Source organism: Bombus affinis, chromosome 3 (genome assembly GCF_024516045.1).
Source record: "Bombus affinis isolate iyBomAffi1 chromosome 3, iyBomAffi1.2, whole genome shotgun sequence".
Taxonomy (NCBI): Eukaryota; Metazoa; Arthropoda; class Insecta; order Hymenoptera; family Apidae; genus Bombus; species Bombus affinis.
In genome coordinates, this window is record NC_066346.1 from 16,242,399 (window position 1) to 16,260,361 (window position 17,963).

At 44.5% G+C, this 17,963-nt stretch overlaps 1 protein-coding gene and 1 long non-coding RNA gene across 5 annotated transcripts in view; one reads left to right on the plus strand and one right to left on the minus strand.

The window, feature by feature from the left end:
- Nucleotides 1–17,963, plus strand: part of LOC126914696 (uncharacterized) — a 733,243-nt gene that overhangs the window by 276,539 nt on the left and 438,741 nt on the right. The window lies entirely within an intron of this gene.
- LOC126914873 (uncharacterized) lies at nt 13,217–16,630 on the minus strand. Its single transcript, XR_007709893.1, has 2 exons — nt 15,163–16,630; nt 13,217–13,623 (listed from the first exon to the last, which is right to left on the minus strand). It is a non-coding gene; the product is annotated as an uncharacterized LOC126914873 (long non-coding RNA).

Here is a 17,963-nt window from a genome sequence, read left to right on the forward strand (position 1 = left end):
CCACAACCACTTCTACGCAAGCTAATGATCGAAGAAACTACAAAGAAGATTGTCCGTGTGTACCTAAAGGGATTCAGGCGCGAAATAGGCCGAACATTATTAATCATTGAACCCTTGAATCTTGAAGAAGCTGAAAAGAAAGCAGCCGACTTAGAACGCTACTCACGAAAAGAACGGCAAGCCAATTGGTCAAGTAGTCGCTTGCCTTCCGCTAGTAATCGCCGCAACAATCAATCAATGCAGGTTTTTTTTCTTTTTTTTTTTTTTATTTATTAGAATATTTACAATCAATTCTCGTTGAGAATTTTCAATAACATAATTTGGCGTGGTACAATGACATGGATTATAATAGCTTTATATTGTTGATTCTAGTAGAACTAAGGATTTAATCTAGTGGGTATTTTCTTTTTAGTCTGCGGATCTGGTCCGTCGTGTCCAGTAGTTGGGTGACTAGTGGGTTGTGGTGGTTGTTGACTCTTGTGATATATCTGCTTCTGGACTTGTGTATTTCATCTTTGACTGTAGGTATCTTGAGGTCACGGTGGATTGTTTCGTTGGTAACATACCAGGGTGCATTTAATAGGGATCTTAGCGTTTTCGATTGGAAGCGTTGGAGTATTTCAATGTTGGAGTTACTTGCTGTTCCCCATAGTTGGATTCCGTAGGTCCAGACAGGTTTTAGTACGGCCTTGTAGAGGGTTATTTTGTTTTGTATGTTTAGTTTGGAGCGTCAGCCCGTGAGCCAACAGAATTTTCTTAGTTTTTCCTTTAGTTGCTTTGTTTTTTCTGAGATATGTTTTTTCCAAGTTAGCCTCCTGTCCAGGGTCATGCCCAGGTATCTTACGGAGTCCTTGCTTGGGATTATTGCGTTGTTAATGGTGACCTGGGGGCAGGTTTGTTTTCGGAGCGTGAAGGTTACACGGGAGGATTTTTTTTCGTTTATTTTAAAACCCCATTTTTGGAACCACTTTTCCATGGAGTCGAGACTTCGCTGGAGAGTGGATGAGGCAATTGCCGGGTCTGCGTGGGTAGCTAATAGTGCTGTGTCGTCGGCAAATGTTGCTATTGTTACCTCGATTGATATGGGTAAGTCGGCAGTGTAGATGGATAACAGTAGGGGTCCGAGGAAACTACCTTTTGGTATGCCAGATTCTATTGGGAATGTTGCGGAAGTGGCGTCTAGACATTTAACTATGAGTTGTCTGTTGGTTAGGTAGGATTTTAAGATGGAGTAGTATGGGTGGAGTAGGATTTTTTTAAGCTTGTAGAGTAGCCCTTCATGCCATACTTTATCGAATGCCTGTTGGATGTCTAGGAATGCGGCTGAGCAGTATTTTTTCTTTTCAAGGGTTTGGCTGATCATGTGGCTTATGCGGTGGATTTGCTCTACTGTTGAGTGTTGTTTTCGGAAGCCGAATTGGTGGTCTGGGAGTGTTTTCAATTCTTCTACGAGTGGAAGGAGACGATTCGTGAGCATTCTCTCGAATAGTTTAGACAGGGCAGGTAAAAGACTGATTGGGCGATAGGAGCTGGTTTCATATATTGGTTTACCGGGTTTGGGGATGAGGGTGATTAGTGAGATTTTCCACGCCTTAGGAAAGTGTTCAAGGCGGAGGATGGCGTTAAAGATTGATGCGATGAGTGCAATCCCTTTTATGGGAAGTTCCTTGATTGCTTTATTTCCTATTAGGTCGTGAGTTTGGGGTTTAGGCGACTGATTGCTTCTATGATCTCTGCAGAAGTGAAGGGTTCAATAGGAGGGGACATTTGGAAGGGAGTGTGCAGGTATTCGGTGACGTCCGCTGCAGCTATGGAGGAATGGGGTTGGAATACTTCAGTCAAGTGTTTGGCAAATAGGTTGGCTTTTTCTATAGGGCTATGCGCCCATCCACCCTGCGGACGGCGGATTGGAGGTATTATTTGTGGGGGGCGCGTGAGTTTCCTGGAGGCTTTCCATAGTGAGTAGTTTGAGTCGGCTGTTGGGGGGATCAAATGATGGCGGCAAGCAGAACGGACACGTGCACGTCGCTCTGTAGGCATAACCGAAATATCTGGGTAAATTAAAGAATTCGGGCCGAAACGTGCACGAAAGTGAAGTTTCTAGTGCTCCGGAATGAGTGGGAATACAAGAAATAGGGGAGCTCGCTGGTATAGAGGCGAGAGAAACGATTGAAAGTACTGTGTGTGAAAAGTGAGGTTAGCGGCAGAGCGGAGGCCATCTTGGGCCGCGCGACAGAAGCGCCACCGTGCGGGCTACCTGGGTAACCAAGGAGTGGTGGAGAGCGCCCCCGTGGAGGGCCAGTCAAAACTCCCCGCGTCGCAGAGTGATAGTGACATTGCTAGTTTTAGAAATATCCGGTCATCAGTCATACGACTGGCGACTTTACGACGACATCGGCAAGTTTATTTAGGACACGAATCGCATACACGCGGAAGGATACAGTGGGATTATACGACGACCGGCTACGTTGAAGGACATCCATTTCAAACATACATACATATATATATATGTATATTAAAGATACAAATACAATATGGACAAGTACTATAAGGTAAGTAAACTTACGGCTCAGGGGGTTTCGGAGCTTCCAGGCCCCGTCGGGGATTGGAGTAGCGTCCCAGGCTCGACCTGACGGTCACCCAGCGACCGGACGAACGGCGAGGGGAAGGTCGATCCCAGGGCCTCCCCTCGTTCGGTAAACACGACCGGGGACCAAGAAACACCTGCAGTTGTCACAGAGGAAAAGATGTGCAAGAAAAGCACAAGAAGATACCTCGAATTTTGATGAAGACATCGCGGGAATCATCGAGGATGTCGAGATGCCAATGGAGGCACACAAGGAAAAGACACCACCCACCGAAAAGGCGACCCGAATCGCCAAGGAAAAAATCTTGAAAGGTGACAAGATCACCAGAAATATGAGAAAGTCCCCAGTGGAGGGGAGCGCGTGCAAGACAACGAGAAGCCTGGCCAGGAGCCAGCCGATGGCAACGAGGGACGAAGCGGCCAGCACCTCGGAGCTAGACACACCGGCGGAAATGTCGGACAGCGGCAGCGAAGCGGCGGCACCAAGGGAATGTCTCAGGAGGAAGGCCATGGCGAACAGAGCAACGGCCGAGACCAAATGCAATGACGAGGACAGTATCGTCATCAAAATGAGAGAATGCAAGGCGATGACGGAAATCATCACAGAAGTCCTCCGCGAAATCCAATGCATAGGTAGCAGACTCCACCTCATGAGCAAAAAGGATACCGACATCAAGAAAAGGAGGGACGCTATCAGTAAAAAAGCGATCAAGCTCCACTCGATGTTGGACGAGATGAGGCTCAAGAGGAACGCTAGACAGTCACGGCCACCAGGATGACCACCCCTCCGGGGAGGAGTGAGGAGAAGGAAGGAAAAAGGTAGGAGATATCGCCCGTCGAGGGGAAGGGCGACACCAAGAGAAAGAGACCAACGACCGTGGAGGCCTCCTACGCAGGAGCCTGTGCCGGCAACAGCTCGGCAAAAGCGACTACGGACTGCACGGACAGCGATGTAAAGGAAGACTGGATCCCTGTCCGCGGAAGGAGAGGAAAAAGAACGGACACCCCGACGGTGGTCAGGAAGGCGAACGAAGGAAGGGCGGCATTGGACAAGCCAAAGAGGCCGGAGGGACCGATGAGGATACGTAGCAGACCCGAAGCCATCCTCGTCAAAGTAGGGCAAGACAAGGAGTGGATCCAGGTCTACAAAGACTTGATGGGGGTAAGGGAGACCCTAAAAGAGAGCTGTGGAATTAGGAGGACCAGAACAGGTGACATTCTGATCGAGCTGAAAGCAGGTAGCAACGCCAAAAAGACCGCGGCGGATATGAACACGGCGCTAAGAGGCAAGGTGAGAGCGCTACCAATGCGCGACAAGACATCCGTAGAGATCAGGGATATAGACCCGCTCGTAGGCAAGGAAGAACTAGCCAGGGAGATAGTAATGCAACTGGGCATAAGCGACATCACCGAGGTTGAAGTAAAGACCCTAAAAATGGCGCCGTGGGGCACCCAATCGGCAATAGTGACGATGCCGAAAGCCTATCTGGCCAAAGAGGGGGCGAGCCGGAAGATCAGAACCGGCTTGACGATAGCCTCGATAAAGGCACTACCCAATGTGGTAAAGTGCTTCAGATGTCACATGTTCGGGCATATCGCGAACAAATGCACGGCGATAAGCCCTGGAAAGGAGATTTGCAGGAAGTGCGGAGCCAAAGATCACACGATAGCTGCCTGCGTCAACGCACCCTGCTGCTCCATCTGCAGCAAGGGGAAAGGAGTGAAATTTGACCACGTAACCGGATCCCTGGCTTGTCCAGAATATAGAACGCGGTTGAAAGCGTATAAATGAGGATACTGCAGATAAACCTCAACAGATGCAAGCTGGCGCAGGATATGATGCACCAATGCGCGATCGAACTTAGGCCGGATATAATAATAATTTCCGAGCCGAACAGGCAGCTACCGCACTGGTTTAATGACACCAAAGGAGAAGCCTCGATATGGGTCACACTCCTCAATGGCAAACTGCCTGATGAAACAACAGAGGTCAAGAGCGACGGGATAGTGGGCGTCCGCGTCGGCGACGACTTCTGCTTCAGCGCATACTGTTCGCCCAACACAAATAAGCTAGCATAATCCAAATACATAGACACGCTGTCGACTATGACGAAGAGCGTTGCTAGAAGACACGACAAGGTCTTCGTGGCCGGAGACTTCAACGCAAAGTCAACCTGTTGGGGAGGATCGACCACAGACATGAGAGGGAGAGTCTTAATGGAGGCACTAAGCGGCCACCGGGTGTTTCCAGTGAGGCTCAAGGAAAAGTACACCTTCTTCATGAACGGGAAGACGAGCTTCCCCGACATAATAAGCGTATCCAACAAGGTCAGCGAGATACACGCCGGAAGCGCGCTCTTGGACAAATACTCGGCCTCGGACCATCTGTACGTGCTCCACAGGTTTAAGGCTAGGAAGACCCGGACCGTATCGAAGTTCTACAGGTACGTGACCAAGGACATGTCGCCGGAGGAGTTCCTGAGCAGATTCGACGACACACTAAAGAAGGAGGACCTCAACGCGGCTATCGGAGCGGATGGGGCCGAGTCCTTGCAAAAGAGCATCGAAGGTACGTGCGAAGGGATGCTAAGGAAATCGAACTGTGCGGCGAGCCGCAAGTACGCGAACTACTGGTGGAACCCGATGATCGCGGAACTGAGAGCGCTGGCGCACAAAGCGCTCAGGAAGGTGACGAGAGAAAGGAAGAAGAATGCCGGCAACACCGAGCCCCTCGTCAACGCCTACAAGGAGATCCGAAGGCAGTTAAAAAAGGAGATCGCCCGCAGAAAAAAAAACAGCTTGGGCAGAATACTGCAAGATACTGGAGAGCGACCCTTGGGGCAAACCCTATCGCACGGTCATGAAGAAATGTAAAAGCAAGGGACCAACCAACGACATGCCGATCGACATGGTGAAGGCAGTCCTACAGAGGCTATTCACCTTGGGACACGGACCACCCCATTATGAGGGCCGCGAAGAGGCAGAGACCGAAGAAGAAGGAGATATTAGCCTCAGCGTCGCCATCGGCGAAGGCGATGTCGTCGATGCCGCCGGAAGAATGAACACCAAGAAGGCTGCAGGAGTCGATGGCGTGCCGGGCGAGATCGCGAAGCTGATAGCGAGTCGCAGGAGCGAGATCGTGACAAGGGCGTTCAACGGCATCACCGAATCAGGAAGGATCACAGACTGCTGGAAGACGGCCAGAGTAATACTGCTAAGGAAGCCGGGAAAGGATCCCAGTCTCCCTAACGCGTACCGGCCGATAAGCATACTCTCAACCATGAGCAGGATCTGGGAAAAATGCTTTAAGAAGATCATCGAGAGATTCAACGGAATGGACCCGTTCCATCGGAGGCAATATGGCTTCAGAAAGAAGAAGAGTACGGTAGATGCCATCACGCAGGTGATGAAGTTTGCCAACATCTGCAAACAGAAGAAGGTAATTTGCGTGATGATCACCCTGGATATTAGCAATGCCTTCAATTCGCTCAGCTGGAAGAGCATATACGAGGAATTTGACAAGAGGAAGCTGCCATGGAAGGTCAAAAGGCTAATCGGCAGTTACCTATCCGGAAGGAGGATCATCGTGAGCAACCAGCACGGCACGGTGGAGCACGAGGTGGCGGCGGGAGTTCCGCAGGGATCCATCCTCGGACCATTCCTGTGGAACTTGGTATACGACCGGTTGCTCGAGAGACTCGACAACATGCCAATGGTCAGAGCAACCTCCATCGCGGATGGGCTGGCCATCACATGTTCCGTCGGGAGGAACGAAGAGGCCTCCGCCAAGGTCAACACGATGCTAAGGATCGCCAACGATTGGTGCACGAGTGTCGGGCTCACCCTGGCGAGAGAAAAAACGGAGGTCATGCTCATCACAAGCTTGCGAGTGCCGAGAGTGGTGAAACTCAGGTTGGGCTCCTTCGACATCGAAACGGTCGATCGCATCAGGTATCTCGGAGTCGTCATCGACTCCAGTCGGAGGTTCGGTGCGCATATCGAGATGGTGTGTAATAGAGCCAACAAGTTAATAGGAGCCCTTAGGGGAATTCTACCCAACATCAACGGGCCGCCCAGCTTGGCTCGTAGGCTCTACTACAATGTGTGGGAGTCCATCGTAACTTACGGAGCACCGGTGTGGGCTAGAGCAGCGAATATCGATAAGAACAGGAAAAAGCTGAAACGAGCACAACGAACGGCCCTGTGCATAACAACGACGGCATACCGTACCGTCTCCCACGCGGCACTTTGCATGTTGACCGGGAATCTCCCGATTTACATAAAGATAAAGATGCTCGGAGAGACCTACGAGAGGAACAAGATCCATGGGTCCAGGATTGGCACGGATGACGGCAGCAAGCTGAAGGAGGAACTGGTGGCGATTCGCAAGAAGGCCCAAGAGGACTGTCAGAAGGAGTGGAACAACTACAAAAAGGAAAATATCACAAAGAAATTAATACCGAGTGCGCTGCTATTTACCAAAAAGAAGATGGACATCGATCACCACACCATGCAGCTGCTAACCGGGCATGGGAGCTTCGATGTCTATAGGAAAAGGATTGGCAGGGACAGCGACAGCAACTGTCTCGACTGTGGAGATTCGAACGACGATGCAGAGCACGCCCTCTTCGCGTGCCCGAAGTGGACGGACAGAAGGATCGAGCTGGAGAACGCTCTGGGCGGGAAGATAGACGTGGGCAATCTGATCGCCACGGTGACCGCCAAGGACGAGAGCTGGAATAAATTCAGGCAATTCTGCAAGACCGTCATGTGCCACAGGAGGGTGACAGCGAGGGCCTGGGAAGAGGCAAGGAGGAGAACGAGCGAAACAACAACTACGCGGAGCAATGAGGGCAAGAACATGAAACAACGAAAAACCGCAGAAGGAGACCAGCCCAGTATTCTGAACTGGCTGAGAGGACGACATGAGCAGTAACTGCCCGAAGAAGTAGATACAACGGGGCACGAAAGGACAACCCTGATGACTGCCGACAGGTTTTACCGGGGTTGTCTGCCCTCTAAGCGGAGGAAGAAGGAGGAGGGGTTTTTAGTGGGTATGGCAACGACATGACCGACTCCCACATAACCCAGTGATGCGGGTCACTGGGCATGCGTAATAGCATTTTCCCCTCCCCACGCAAAAAAAAAGAGTCGGCTGTGGGGGACAGGCTGGCGAGATATTTGTGAAAACGGTCATTATTGTAGTTTTTTATGGTTTTGGATAGTTTTCTAGTTGCGTTGTTTAGTTTGCGTTTGTCCTCCGGTGTTCTATGGGTCTGCCATATCCTTCTTAGTCTACGTTTTTCTGCTATTTTTTTTAATATGTACTGGGGGTATTCGTGATTGCTGATGGACGTTTTTGCCGGTGTGGAGACGCGGATAGCGTTTATTATGCTCGCATTTAGGTATTCCGTGGCTGCTTCGATTTCTTCATTGGTTTTTAGTGAGGTTGAGGCTGAAGTTGAGTGGGTAAAGACTTCTCTAAAGAGCTGCCAGTTGGTGTGTTGGTTATGAATGGAGCCATTAGGTGTATTCTCGATGATAATTGAACTGACTGTTACTATCACGGGGGAATGGTCAGAGGAGAGATCCGCCGAGGAATTGATTTGGACGTGTCTTGACGAGATATTTATAGTTATGAGGAAATCAAGGAGATCGGGTATTTTGTTTGTGTCGGTGGGCCAGTGTGTGGGTTCGTATGTGGTGAGGTAGTTGAGGTTGTTGGTTATTATGCTGTTGTGGAGGTTTTTGCCTCTTACTGTAACCAGTCTGCTGCCCCATTGGGTGTGTTTGGCGTTGTAGTCTCCTCCGGCTATGAATCTATTGCCCAGGGTGTCCAGGAAGTAGTCGAAGTCTTCTTTGGCGATGGAGTGTCTGGGAGGGCAGTACACAGCTGAAGTGGTGATTGTACCATGACAGTCTTCTATTGCTACGTTTGTTGCTTGGAGGTAGTCTTTCTGGAATGGTGGAAGTTCGTAGTGCTTAATGTTTGATTTGATTATGATTCCGGTGCCGCCGTGGGCCTTTCCGCTGGGGTGTTGGCTATGGTAGAACTTGTATCCGTTTATGTTCAGGTAGTTTTTGTCGGTGAAGTGGGTTTCAGATATGAGCATTATGTCGATTAGCTGGTGTTTTAGGAAGAGTTATAGCTCAAGTTTGCGTTGCGCTAGACCGTTGGCATTCCACAGAGCTATGCGTCTTGGTTTTATTTTGTGTCGGGGCGTATTAATTTATCCATGATGAGTGTTAATAGCGATAGCAAATTGTTTATTTGCTCTGATTGTTTCTCTATTAGCTTTTTAAGTCTAGAGACGTTGTCTGTATTAGGTGGGGTGGGGGCACTATTTTGGGGAGGATCCCTGTGGCTATTTGGTGTATTTCGAGTGCCTTGTACCGCTTGGGCATAGGAGTTTGAGGGAGTGGTGAGTTTGATAGGGCTGGGTGTTTGATTGGTTGGGGGAATTGGGGTAAAGATGAATTTCGGCGAGCTGGGTGTTTGGTGATTTACCTCTTTTGGTCTAAGTTTGGGGTATTTGTTTGAGTACAGAGTTTTGTAGGCTGCGCAGCCTTTGTGGTTGGCAGGATGGTGACCTTGACAGTGGATGCACTTCGCTGGGGTTTCCGGTGATTTCCTGCACTGGTCGGTGGGGTGTGTACCTGCACATTTGACGCAGCGGAAGGTATGGTTGCAGTATTTCTGCGTGTGCTCGTATCTTTGGCACCTTTTGCATTGCACTATCTCCTTTTTGATTTGCGGTGGTTCGAATTTTACGATGGCGTTCATTAGGCGACTGATGTTGTAGATTTCCTTGTTGTTGGGTTTCTGTTTTAAATCGATGAAAAATAGGGATTGCGGGTCTTTCGTTACTCTATGCCTTATGTTGCTGACATTTATGACTTCATGGCCGAGTTTAGATAATTCGGATATTAGTTCGTCGATGTCTGCGGAGTGGTGGATGTTTCGTAGCACCACCCGAAAAGGTCTTTCTTCTTTGAGTTGGTAGGTGTGGAAATTGGCGTTCAGGGCCCTAAGTGTCTTGGTGAGCTTCCTGTAGGCTTCTGGATTCGTCGGCAGGATTTTTACCTGGTTGTTGGTTATCTTCAGGTTGTAGTCCTCCTTGGAGATATCTCTCTCTAAGGACTTGGACATTGTCTGGATGTTGATGACATCATTAATAAATATTGGTGGGGGAGGGGGGCTTCTCTGTGCGTGGTGGTTAGGTGGCGAGCCTGCGGTTTCCATGGCGTCGTTTGTGGATTCCAAAATTGCGAACCTGTTGTGGGTGTTAATTTGCGTTGATGGCTGTTCGTTCGAGTTTGTGTCTGATGGTTCGGTTTTGCGTTTTTTCGCCTTATTGGCGTCGTTGGCACGGGGGGATCTGCTGAACTTCTGCCACGGGGGGAGTAGCGCGGGGTAGTGATGGGTTTGCACAGGCGAGCCTGGTCGTGATTGTTGGGCCATCATCGAGCTAGCTATTTCAATATGAATAACTAGTCGTGAGGCTATGCTTCAGGGATCGGGTTGGGGTTAGGTGCGTAGGCTTTTCTTCTCTCTGGCGGATAGGAAACACTTGGGAAGATAGGAGCACGTTGTGTTCACTTTCGACGGTTGGGTGACACGTGTTACTTTCGAACTTCACTGGGCACTAGAGACACGTCTGCACGCTTCGGCACTCGACAGCGAACTGAATCAATGCAGGTAAGACGATCTAATACACTATCTAGATCGCCTAACGCACCAGTAGCTCAGAAACCTACCACATTCGACCGAGTAGAGAATGGGCCACCCGCTAAACGCGCGCAACTGAAGTGTTTCAAATGCGGAAAGCTGGGACACATGGCTAGCAAATGCCAAAATTTTCTACAACCGAGCCAGTACGACCGACCACCCGCAAGAATTCAAGCAGTCCAGGAAAGGGACGAAACACGAGAAGTAACATCGAACCAGAGTATAGACGAACCGCGCGAAACATACGAGTCAACATCACCACAGGAAAATTACTCACAATGCCTTTGTCAACCCGAACCACAGAGCGAGTATTTCTGGTCGACACAGGAGCAGAGATAAACCTAGTGAAACGTAACAAAACTGTCAACGCGATACAAATAGGGCCTAGACAAAAATTTTCTATGGGACGAGACAAATACGAAACGAACGAATACGTAACGAAACGAATTTTTGGACAAGACCACATCTTTCACATAGTACCGGACAACTTCCCAATCATCGAAGACGGAATCATTGGGCTACCATGTTTAGAGAAGTATAACTATTCAATATCCAATGACAGAATCCGACTAAATGACAAAACCATTTTATTTCAGAAACCAATACAATTAACTCCTGGAGAAAACAGAGTTCAAACAATCTATCTGGAAGGCAAACCAACTAAAGTATGTTTTATCAACACTGGTGAGCAAAACATTGAAATTTCTAGTAATATTCAAAATTTCCATGACGTTTCCAACGTATCAAAACTAAAAAGCCTAGTGAGAACAGATCACATTGAAAAGCCAATCCGCGAATCCATAGAAAAGATTATTCTCCACTACGTTGACATCTTTAATTTAGAAACTGACCTTTTGCCCTGTACTAATTTAACCCAGCACACAATTTCATTAACCAAAGATAAAATCATTAACACACGATCGTATAGACCACCGGAATGTCATCGAGGCGAAATTTCGCGACAAATAGAAGACATGTTAAAGAAAAATATCATAGAAGAATCCGATTCCCCTTATAACTCTCCGGTATGGGTAGTTCCGAAAAAATTAGACGCCTCAGGAAAACAGAAATGGAGGATAGTCATTGATTTTAGGAAACTAAATGAACTCACGGAACAAGACGCTTATCCTTTACCTGACATAGACGTCATTTTGACACAACTAGGAAACGCGAAATTCTTTTCGGCGCTTGATTTATCCTCAGGATTTCATCAAATTCCAATGAACGAGAAATCCAAAAAATATACCGCTTTTTCGACACCGCAAGGCCACTTTCATTTCAATCGAATGCCATTCGGTCTTAAAAACGCACCCGGTACTTTTCAAAGATTAATGGACAGAGCCTTAACTGGACTTGTAGGAAAATATTGCCTTGTTTATTTGGACGACATAGTGATATTCGGAAAAACGATTCACGAACATAATGAAAACCTCGCGATAGTATTTCAGAGACTCAGAGAATTAGGACTTAAATTGCAACCGGATAAGTGCGAATTCGTAAAACCGGAACTAGAATACTTAGGCCACGTAGTTTCAGCCGAAGGAGTTAAACCAGACTCCAAGAAATTAGACGCTGTAAAAAACTTTCGATTACCCCGCAATGCCACGGACGTTAAATCATTCATAGGTTTAGCAGGTTATTACCGCAAATTTATTCGGAATTTTTCTAAAATCGTGAAAAGCCTTACAGACTTAACAAAAAAGGACACACCATTCCATTGGACTGACAAACACCAGACTAGCTTTGATACTTTAAAGGACAAACTCTGTAATTCCCCAATACTAGCTTATCCGGACTTTAACAAAACCTTTACCCTAACCACCGACGCAAGTAACGAAGGACTAGGAGCAATACTGTCACAAGACGGTCATCCTTGCTGTTACATTTCAAGGACACTAAACCCACCCGAACGAAACTATACCACGACAGAAAAGGAACTCTTGGCCATCGTATGGGCCGTGAAAAGACTTAGGCAATACTTGTTAGGACGACGCTTCATTATTCGAACCGACCACCAAGCCCTTAAGTGGCTACACAATTGCAAAGACCTCTCTAGTCGACTGATTCGTTGGAGACTTAGACTCGAAGAATATAACTATGAAATCGAATACACAAAGGGTAAAGATAATACAGCTGCAGACGCCTTATCTAGGGTTCACGCGGTAACTCGCAACGAAATAGTTAATCTCGACCTATTAATTGACCACACTAATTCATTCAACGAATGGAAAAACAACAACGAAAACCCGAAACTCATAGAAATTAAACCGAATGATCAAACATTTTACCAATTAACTCGAAACGATTTAGGAGAATACGGCGAGACACTTTGGATCAGAAAACTTTACAAAATTCTTAAAAATACAACAAAAATCGGCATAGGAAATAACGATTTCACTGAATTAGAGAACAGTTCGCTGTTGACGTGTTGACGATAACTAATATCGCTTTTAGCTAGCTGTTTGCTATATTCTGTTTGCTTTAAAAGCACGCGATCAAAGCAAAATATCAAACATCTGCTGAAACACGTGCGTGACCTGTGTATAATCAACAAGCGTTTGAATCGCTGTTATCATTTGTCATTACCATACAGGTCCTTTTGTCACCAGTGCACTTGTGCCCGAAAGTGGTGAAGTTTCCGGTCAGATCGGCGCATCTCTCTCCATCTTCCATTGTATCACACTGATGACACCATAAATTGTTTGCTCGTTCCGACGCTGCGTGAGTTCGATGTTCCGTAGTTAACAGTTGGCCTGATCATCGGACACAATCAACCGACAAATACGTATTAATTAATAAATATCGTGATTTATCCTAGATTTCTAAAGATTATTAAAATCGACGTAGGAATCGGACGTAAGACGTTGGGCAAATCGTTGTCTACTTTTTAATGCTTCGCATCTTTCTCTCATTTATTTCTTAGAAATTACTTCCTTCTACTTCTTCCTTTCTTTCATTTTTCAAACAGATGTGTTGTGCTTTCATTAACGTCAGATTTTTGTACATTTTTGTAAAAATAAATAGATATTAGTCTTGACATTTAATAGACATATCGGCGATATGCGTAGGATGAAATTTCGTCGCGTTCGTTGACAAGATTGCTAGGAAGATTGCGGAAAGGGATATCATCGAGGAAATCGTCTAATAAGGTGAAACATCGGTTTAGGTTTCTTATTTACAACGGAATTCTTCGGATGTTTAGCTTTTCCGTCGAATAGCGTCTCTAACGATATTTCGCCAAATTTTCCTGCTGTTCTTGCGATACGTCCGACGGTAAGACTTGGCAAGCAAAATATCGTAAACGTATCTGGAAATTACGAAAAATTTATTTCGATTTATTTCAATTAAACGTATTCCGAGAGCAGCAAACGTATTCCTTATCCATTGGCAGGTAATCAACGAAATCATACACGGGTACTTAAAAATACCTACAGTTGTGAAAGATATTTCCAAGTTCGGAAAAACGCTTCCACGCAAGTTTGACCAATCGTACCAATCCTCTAGAGTTTCAGCTTCTTAACAGATTGGATCATCTCCGAAGACTAAACAGACGGTATACGACTACGTTTGCATCTATACGACAATTGGATCTACGCAAGACTGCAGATTCGATATCCACGAAATATTCTATGTATATTTCATGAAGTTAAAAATTATACTGTTTTATTTCACATCTGGTTCCAATAGAATAAGATGGATTAAACGTAATTCAATAAAATAATTTAAAACAAAAAATGTTGTGCGTCTATTATTTCCTTATAAGATAAAAGACACTTTTGGGACGATCTAATGTTAAAAATTCTCTGTGAAAGTTGACTGTAATATTCTTCTTATCTAAAGAAAAAGAGAAAATAGAAATAGATGTATTCAGTATGAATTATTTATTTTATACATAGGAAACATAGGCAAGACGGTAAATGAAAAAGGTAGCCTCGAAATGAGAATTCATCGCGAAGCTTATCACGGAAGAAAAGTCAATTAAATGCACCGTGTACGATGATCGTTGTTTACACGATTCGTAACACAAATGGCTAACACCTACGAGTGAAGGCTTCAACAGGTGCACTTTCCTCTATATGCAGTTTATATGTAGAGGAAGATCTTCGCTATAAATAGACGAAACATCGTTCCTTCAGACATCTAGTGAAAACTCCCTCAACGAAACACGCTCCTAAAACGCAACTTGCTCGTAAAACAAATAGGGCCATGTAATTGAAAGGAACCTCGAGAAAGAAAGAGAAAAATGGAAAGAAACAGAAACTTCCATTTTCCATTACAGAAACGCTCTTTGTTGAAAGAAAAATTCCTCAAATTAAAAATTCTCAAAGACGAAATACCGCCATTGTCTATCCTGGCAAATTATCTTCCGTCTTAACCAGTTACCTACTCTTGACGAGTATACTCGTCACGCGTAAAAAGCAGTTTTTGCTGTTTAAACTGCAATTTCAGCGAAAACTAAAATATATTCGTAAATTTGAAGACGTTTCGACCATTTGGAAGCCAGGACCAGGTAAAACGAACAAATGAAGAGATATAAATAATTATTATGAAAAAACTATAATACAGCGTGAACAAAGTAGTTGTTCTGTCCTTTCTAACGCATTTTAGTCGCATTAGTCGCAACGGCTAACTGGTCAATACATTGTCGAGTCGATCAACTTTGGTATTCCGATCGTATCGACGTGAAAATCGGCGTGACGAATAAGGCGCAAGAATCGTTTTCTTCTCTCGCAAATACCGAAGATGGACAACGCGTATCGGCGAATTTTTAATTTCAGAAAAATGTAATTTGATTCGTGGCGAAAGTTTAAGCAGCCCGACAAAGCGAGTGAAATGCGAGGCTTACTATTGATGCTTACGACCATGGAGATAGACGCGACGATCAGGAAGTACGTGACAGGGTACATGTATCGGCCATGTTGATAACGTCTAGCGCGTCACATTCGAAAATAAATTCGGCTGTTTAAATTGCTATCGGCTGATGTCCTTGGCGCATTGATCGTATGCTGGTGTATGGCGGCGAGCGCGTTGCAACGCAAAACGAGCGGATTTGGGTACAATAGACAGCCATATTGAGAATAGCCGGAGTATGCGCTGGATGGGTACAGCTGCTCCAGAAACCTTGAAGCCCAAGGAAAATCAATATCCATGGCAGCCGGAAGGTCCTGTTCGTTCAGCGGGAACGTTTGACGTCAAAGTTTCTGCGCATTCGCATCACACCCAGAAAAAAGAAAATTCACTGTCACTGAATCAATGATTTGTCGACACCGCAACTAAAATTCAACTTACAATGCCTCGAAAGCTAAAATAGTCCGACACTCGCCGTAAAAATATCTTTCGTTTCGTACGTTCATTCGAACGAAATAACTCGTCTGCAACTGTGGACCGAACCATTTGAATTTTGCTCGACGAGTTAGAGGAAATCTTCGAAATGTGTTATTTAAATCTTCGTTACAGGTCCAGCTAGAAAAGTTGTAAAAAGCTACCTTTACTTTCTTCTTCGCTATTCCGACTAATTGTACTTCTTTCAACATTTCTTTACACGTCACCAATTGTTAATCTTTCCAATTCTTCTAACTCGTAAAAAAAAAAAAAAAAAGAAAAAAGGAAAGAAACAAATTGTTTGACTCAATTTTTGAAAAGTTATTCTGTTTTAAAGAACGCATCAACGCCTCCTATAGCCCGTTACACGAGACTTTTCGGGATTTTGTTCGTTTTGTAACGAAACACGACTATCCCGATCACATTGGTAGAATTTGAAATCATCCTGAAAGTGCAAATGTAAAAGACAGAAAATAGTTGTGGCGAATATTTGGGGGGGGGGGGGGGGAATAGTACATAGTATAGATAGGTATTTTGAGCGTACAATAAATATCAAAAATTATTCCATTGAATATCAAGACGTATCGGTACAACAGATAATTGACTGTTTAATTAATTTCGTGAAATTAATTTCCTCCACGAGATACACCATAAAGAGCTATCTTCAACATGTTATAGACGCTAAATACTGTCCCATTGAACATTGAGATGCATCGATGTGATGGATAATTGACTGTTTAATCACTTTTGGAATCTCTGCGAAATATACACTCGCACTAAATATCTTGTTACTTAAAATACAATATAATATGTAATATGCGATATGTAATATAATATGTAACATACACGTACACACGCGATATATTTATAAAGAAGCACGTATCAGAGTTGGAATAATTTCGTGAGCAACAGTAGACGGTAAATGTAATTTGCAAACGACCTCTTTATCAAATATCGATAAACGCGATCGATATGGAAGGGATCAGTGCTTATGCTGGACAAATATTCCGTCATCATTCAAACATCCATCGAAACTAATCCCAGTACATACCATTCGAATAATCGAGTAACTTCGTTATCGCGTATGATACAGTGCACTTACTTGATTGCAATGATATCTCAACGATTATTAACAGATACCAAGATGTCTCGACAGTTGCAAAAATCTTTTATAAATAAATTACACGTGGCTCGCGAAGCTGTTTCAACGTTGCTGGAAACTTTTTGCGTATATGATATACGAAGCATTTCGAAATGATCATTGCAGCACTGTAGCGAGACACGCCTAACTTGATCGTATCGATGAAATTTCAAACGGATTTGGAAGTGTGCATAGAAGTTATATTCATCAGGGACACGTACTTTCCAAAAATCATCAAACTATTCGAACAGTCAAGTATTATTTAGTATGTTAATAAGTAATACTCTTAAAGAGTTAGAAAGAATAAATTTTCGGAAAATGGAACAATTTGACTTTCAAATGGCTTGTACGTGATGTAATCATCTGTTTGATGAACTTTTAATTGCTATCGTAGATAGGATCGTAAAATACTACGAATGTTACAGACATCGTCGTGATTTTCCTATAAAGTAACACACGACGCGTAGTCCGTTTGATGTTCGATTTGCTTGGCTCTTGTAATCCAATTTCAATAAAATTGTACAAAATGCACGTGATACGAAAGAAAATATAAAATATACAAAATACTCTTTACTTCTCTTTTTTTTTTTCTTTTCAATCATATCCTCAAAAATATGAATTTGCATCAAAATCTACAGTCTAATTAGAATATTAGAAAGAATATTCAGACAGACGATGTATATAAAGGAGATACAAATTACGACGATGAGAGAACTCGCAAGATATTTGTATCTGTGAAATTGCAACTGTTGCATTGATAAATATCTACGCCGATTAAATTTTTGATACACTTCGGATTCTCATCGGAAAACCAGTAATAACATATTTCTATTTCGTAATATATTTCTGATATACAGAGGATGCTCTCAAAAATATATACACCCACTTTAATTAAATGGTATCGTGAAATTGCTGCATCGTATTATTACAATTTTTATACAAATCTTCCTTTCCTTCAATTTTGTGTACATTTCGGATGTATTCCTTTCTTTTAATCCTATTAATGGATCGATAGATTTAATTTTATAAAATTGATTTTTTGAATATTTATACATTCCATATCTTTTTAAGCACCACGTCACATGGTTCTTTCGGTAGAAATAACTGCGTAAAATTACATTTTCTCTGTACCTGGGAGCTTTTGCGCGGTGAATTTTATACGATCGAAGCCCCTTTTTCGAGTG